Below are 6,240 nucleotides of genomic sequence, written 5' to 3' on the forward strand. Positions count from 1 at the left end.
TGTGTTGTTTGTTGTGGTTCAATAACATTTTTATAGTAACCACGCAAAAACCACCAAATCCATGGTTACAAATATTGAGCTTTTTCATGGTTATATACTAACGGAATTACGGGTTTACAAAACCAGACAATATATTTTATGATGATTTATCGATAACAATACGATAATGAACCAATTCTATTGTCAAAAGTTAGCGAAAATCATGGTTACAGAGTTTCTCTTTATTTCGTTGGACGGTGAAAAATGTATTTGGCTAAATTCGACAATGTTAATAATTGAATGCCGAAAAGACGAACATATGCTTGACAAACATATTATCAAACACTCAAACCAAATCAAATAAATACAATCTTTTATTGGGTTACACTTGCTTACTTTCGTGAACTAGAGTGCATGTAAAGGTGATACAATGAAATTCAAGATGGGAGGGCTTTAGGTATAATGCAATGCTTGATGCCTGTGGGAAAAATAGGATTATAGGTTTTGGGTTTTTCGATGTTTTCTTGCATGCCTTATAGATAGGGGCGGAGCTACCCTTGCCCGAGGGGTATCAAGCGGCACCCTTTCGCCGAAAAATTACATTGTATAGATAGGTCAAATTTTTATTTATAAGTATATATACCATTGACACCTCTTGACACAGATTTAAAGCTTTGCAATGGTTAAGGGGTTGCGAAATTCCTTAAGATCACGAGTTTGACCTTGCTTGTACTTTTTTGACACCCATAATGAAAATCCTGTTGGGCTTTAAAGACCAGGCTTAAGTGCTTTCTGAGAACAAAATATCGAGTTTTTGTGTGATTTGTTGCGGAATTTGCGTAGTCGAAGTTATACATGAATTTCAAGCATGTATATTTATAAAAGGAAGTAATCTTAACTTTTTGTGGTACAAACAACAGATGAAACACTTTAAGGACAATTATGGTGCAGTCTCGGATATTTTCCCGATTTATCGAAGATGGATTTTCCGAGTTTTGCTTTTAAGAAACCATATTCTAACAAATCCTGCTCCGCCACTACTTATAAAGTTAGAATGCAGAAAAACTTGAACATATGCTTTCTGCTTTTTAGAAAACATTGAGAAAACCTTTTTTTTTTAACATTCAGTGCCCTGTTCTTCCTCTGATGGATCAACACACTTCTTTACAACATGCCAAAGCTTACCTCGACATTTAAAAGCACTAAATAACTCTTATCCTTTTCACCCAAATGCCCTTCCGTCAAGCTCGACTTAATAGCCATACTTTCCACTACCCGCCAACAAAGTTGTCATGTATTTCACTTCCCGTTTGGCTTCTTATAGGCAAGAACCTTCGTTATCAAGTCTGCTCACCAACGAAGCATCGCGGAAAAATGGTTCAAATGATGATCAATCATATTCCGACATATGAGGAATGAACACACGCATTAAAATTAAACCGTCTTAATTTTGTACTTTCAACAAATTAAGGAAAAACATAAGGATTACTTACACTTCACGGACATAAATACTTCATTTCCAACAATAAATGGGGATATAGTGCGGAGTTACCTTTCTATGTGGTTTTGCGAGCTATTGCACGGAGGCTGGGTTTATCTGCGCACCCAGGAGTAGAATTTGCGGGTTCCCGTCTCATAAAAAAATATATATAAAGCTAAGAACTTCTATTGCATTTCTTAATTAACCAACTTAAATTGTAAGAACCTCCATCCACGCTTTAAGTTTTCAACCTTTTAGTCTATTCTTGGTTAAATGAGGTTTTAAAATCAGAATAGCTAATAGGCGCAAGGGAAATGGGTGCTAATTTATGTAGGCTAGAGTTAATCCTTTTATTGAAGCAACGAGGGGTTCCTAAAGTAACTATCTTATTCCGGACATTGACAACGAGCTGCACGCATAAGGCGAAAAGAGAAAACGTTATACAAGCCACAACATGTTTGAGCCTCGGTTGGGGCTTTAAGCGCGAGCGCGCCTTTGTTAATGAAAGAGACAAACAATGATTACAAATGATTATATATATATATATATAGACCGATCTTAATAACCTAAGCATGAACAACAAATTTATGGACAAAGAAATTATAAAAACATTCTAAAGTGAAATATCATATAGATTCAAACAATGAGTTTTACGAGGAAAAGTACATCTTAGAGCCTTGATTTTTATGACATTTAAAGTGCAAATTGAAGGTGAATAGTTTTTGAGCCTCGCTTGAGCTTAACATGTCTTTGACAACAAGAATACTAGTAAGACTACAAATGATTAGGATAAGTCCTATTCAACATGTAGATATTCATTCTCAGCTAGTCCAAACATTCTACTTTGACAAATAGATTCAAACGATGGTTTTAAATTCTGACATCAGTTTTGACTTATTTTTATGTCATTAAATCAAATTGATTCAATAGGCTAAGAGTTTAATATAGTTTGATGTTTAATCCTATAGTATATTCAACATGTAGATATTCATTCTTAGCTAGTCCTAATTTCAACCTAATGTCTTGACAAAGTTCAATTAGTTGTAAAGTTACAAGTTTCTAATTACTTTAGCAAATTCAATATCTAAGTTTAATGAGTAAAATTGATAAATTAATCCTATATTCATGATTTCCATGTGGATTAAAGCTTGAAAGTTTTTTTTACTTGTAAAAGAACCATGTTCACAATACCTATTTAAGATGAGGTAAAATTGATAAATTAAACTTATATTCATGAGCCATGTGGATTAAACACATTTTCGCCTTAAAGATTTGAAGAAGCAAAATCATTACCGTACTAATAAAAATGAATTCAACCAAAACAAATCGAATCAAATATACCGAAGAGAAAGTGAAACCAAGCTCTAACCATCAATTTGGTGGTTTGATCGGAGAGGAAGTGAAACTCTATTAGAGTGTGGAGAGGTGAAATTTTTGAAAGACCTAACACTACTCCCAATACCCTTTTTAGTTATTTTTAACCATCTTCTTATGTCGGGATAATAAATTTTTTTTTTTATACTAGTATTCTCTACCATGATACGATTGATGAAAAGAAATTGGTGTCAAAATTATTATCTTATTCGTCTGAGCACATATTAATCTAATTATTTTAATAAAATTGGAAATAGAAATTTGTTCTAATAACGTATCTCATAACTAAAAGAGTTACAAACAGCAGATGGTCAGAATTTATCCATGTTTACACCAAACAAATAAATTAGTTGACACATATTTATATACATTGTTATCACGAATCATTAATTAGTTACATATTTTCTTTTTAATATATAACTTAACATAGTAAATTAGTATAATTTAGTGTATATACCGGATATGAATAATTTTTTACCATCATAGGCAACCTTAATATCTACACTCAGTTATCAATCACTGTAGTAAGTTACTTTAACAACTGATTTCTTTCTTTAGGTTATAATTTTTAATTCTATTTTCAGAGTATATTAAACTATAATATTTTAACAAAATATTTAAAACTTATTTTGTTTAAAGGAAATAAATACATCATACAGTGCTACATTATTGAAGTGGCTGCATGAAGCGTGATTCTACATGACATTAGTAATTTTATAATAAGTGATATTCTTATATTAAAACATTTGATATTGTTGCAAACTTATTAGGGTAGAATATATTTCAATGTATCCTATAAATGCACATGATAATTAAAATTTCATGTAGCCAATTACAAATATAAACGTTTTTATTAGAATAGAACTTACAGATAATAATTTTACTTCATTTTCTGGGCGTTATAACCTCCGCTATTTTTTAAAATTTTTACACTTCACCAGAAAATTTGACAAAATTTGAGTTTTACATTTTTTTGTATAATTAGATTACAACTAATACGGATTTTAAAATAATCAATAACTAAACCGGTTCATTCATAATAATAATAATAATCAAAGCAATAAAAATATTTCTATAATTAAAACACTAATATTTTATTAAATCATAAAAAAATTTCTTCCTAAAGTAATACTTTACAAGTAAGCAAATAACCAATGCACTTAATTTGAACCAAAAGACTATAAGAAACAAAAAAGTTTATCCAATAAATGGTAATATCCACGAAGAAATTGAATAATTTCAGACATGTGCTCTTTTCTTATTCTTCCAACAGCCTTGTGTAAAAACAATAAGCTCGTGAATATGAATTCTCTTTTGCCATTTTCTGACCACATTTTCTCCATTGGCAACCATCATTAATCTACAAAATTTTCAACAAATGACCAAGTTTGTCATACTATTTAACCATATAACCAGGCTTTCAAACCATTCTCTTGAATCTCCTGATCTTCTACTCCCAAACAGTGAAATTGAAAGGATAGGAAAGCATGTCAGTTGATTACAACTTGACTGATTTTAGTTTCGGCCATGAGATGACTTTTCCTGTACTCTTTTCACAATCTCTCTCAGTACACACATCTCCCTGTATGCAGCCTCCCTTTTCCAGTCTTTGCATCTGCAAACTAAGTCAGTTGAGCTCTTTGACTCTTAGACCAAATGTGATCTTTCCTCCTGTTGATTCCCTTTACTTTGCCCATTTACACTAAGCATCATAGAAACCTTTCCTATTGTTAGAGAGACCTTAAAACTACTAATTTTATTCCAACAACCTTTACACGCTAGGAATACCTTTGCATTTGTAGTCAATATACCAGATTCAAAACAAAAGTGGCAAAAAGGAGCCAAAAAAAAAAAAAAAAGGAAAAGCAAAAACAACACCATCGCCACACACAAAAACAAAGAGGACTGCTAAATTTTGAAATTCCAGAAGAAAAAGTAGAAATGAAATATAAATATGACAAATTGAGTAATGTAAAAGGGGAAGAAAATCTTACATCTTTCTATTAGCCCTTAAACAAAATCTTACCTCTTTCGATTAATACGATATATTGAAAATATCATGAAAATACATATATCATGTGTAGCTGAAATAATTAGACGTTAATGTTTATTAAGCTGATAATAAGTAGAAGTTAATGTTTCTGCACAAATGCAACATTCTTCGGATTCAATGTGTAAAGCATAGTAAAACAATATGTGATAGATGTGTAAATTGATGACTTCAGGGCAAGCTTCATCACATTAATTTTACAGAAAAACTTTCAAAGAAAGACCCAAAAAAAAAAAAAAAAAAGGAACCCAGATGATCAAATTCTGGATTTCATCATCTTTTACTTTTCTAAGTGCAAAGATTGAAACTGTGAGAACCAAAACGAAACAAAACAAAAGAAGAAAAAACGAAAACCCAGATGAACAAATTCTTCGATCTTCAAAAAAATTAGAGTTTCAAAGTGCAAAAGTAGAAATTTTGAGGGAAAAAGGTAATGGATACCTTTGGGTTATTGTTGCTAAGAAGATGAAGAGATTGCAGTTGAAGAAATGAAAGCCAACCCATTTCTGAAGGGACCAAGTGCTGGGAATTTGTAACCGTACAGTTTTGCGTATTTCCATTTTTTTTGTGAATTTGCATTTTTTTTTAATTTTAAAATTGAAATTTTCTGGTACTGACACTTGTCACTCTACTGTGATTTTGCCTGTCTCACTATTTCTTTTTTTCTCTTTTATATTAAAAACTAGGTTAGTCTTAACTTTCGTCATCCGTCATGGACCCCCAATATGACATGCTAAAAAAAAATTTGTTTACCGTATTAACGAGGTACCTAAAAAAAAAAAAATTGAAAAAAAAAAAATTATGGGCTCCATATTCAACAACATTCGGTATTAAAAAAAATTGTGGGCCCCCATATTAAACAACATCCAGTATTTAAAAAAAAGTGGAACCCACCGCTCACGGCTAACGGGAAAAAAAAGTGAACCAATTATTAACAAAATCAAGCAATATTTAAAAAACAACGATATTAAAAAAAAATACGGGGCCCCATATTAAACACGATGCGTATTCGCATGTATTATTTAATATAATAAAGTTTTAAATACGAGCATGTATTTCTGATATTATATTAATCGTGTTTTGAACGTTGTATCCCATATTGACAAAATCGAAGCAATATATAAAAAAAAATGAATCTCATATTAAAAAAATAAACAATATAAAAAAAAAGTCGGTTTGTATTATGTATAACTTATTTAATATAATAAAATTTTATATACGGAGACGCAGAATACGAGTGTTATATCAATCATGTTTTGAACGTAGTAAAAATTGTAAAAAAAAATAAAAAATTGTGGGCCCTGATACGACAACATCCAGTATTAAAAAAATTATAAAAAATAATTATGGGCCCCAT

This window comes from Lycium ferocissimum, unplaced genomic scaffold (assembly GCF_029784015.1).
Source record: "Lycium ferocissimum isolate CSIRO_LF1 unplaced genomic scaffold, AGI_CSIRO_Lferr_CH_V1 ctg9506, whole genome shotgun sequence".
Lineage (NCBI taxonomy): Eukaryota > Viridiplantae > Streptophyta > Magnoliopsida > Solanales > Solanaceae > Lycium > Lycium ferocissimum.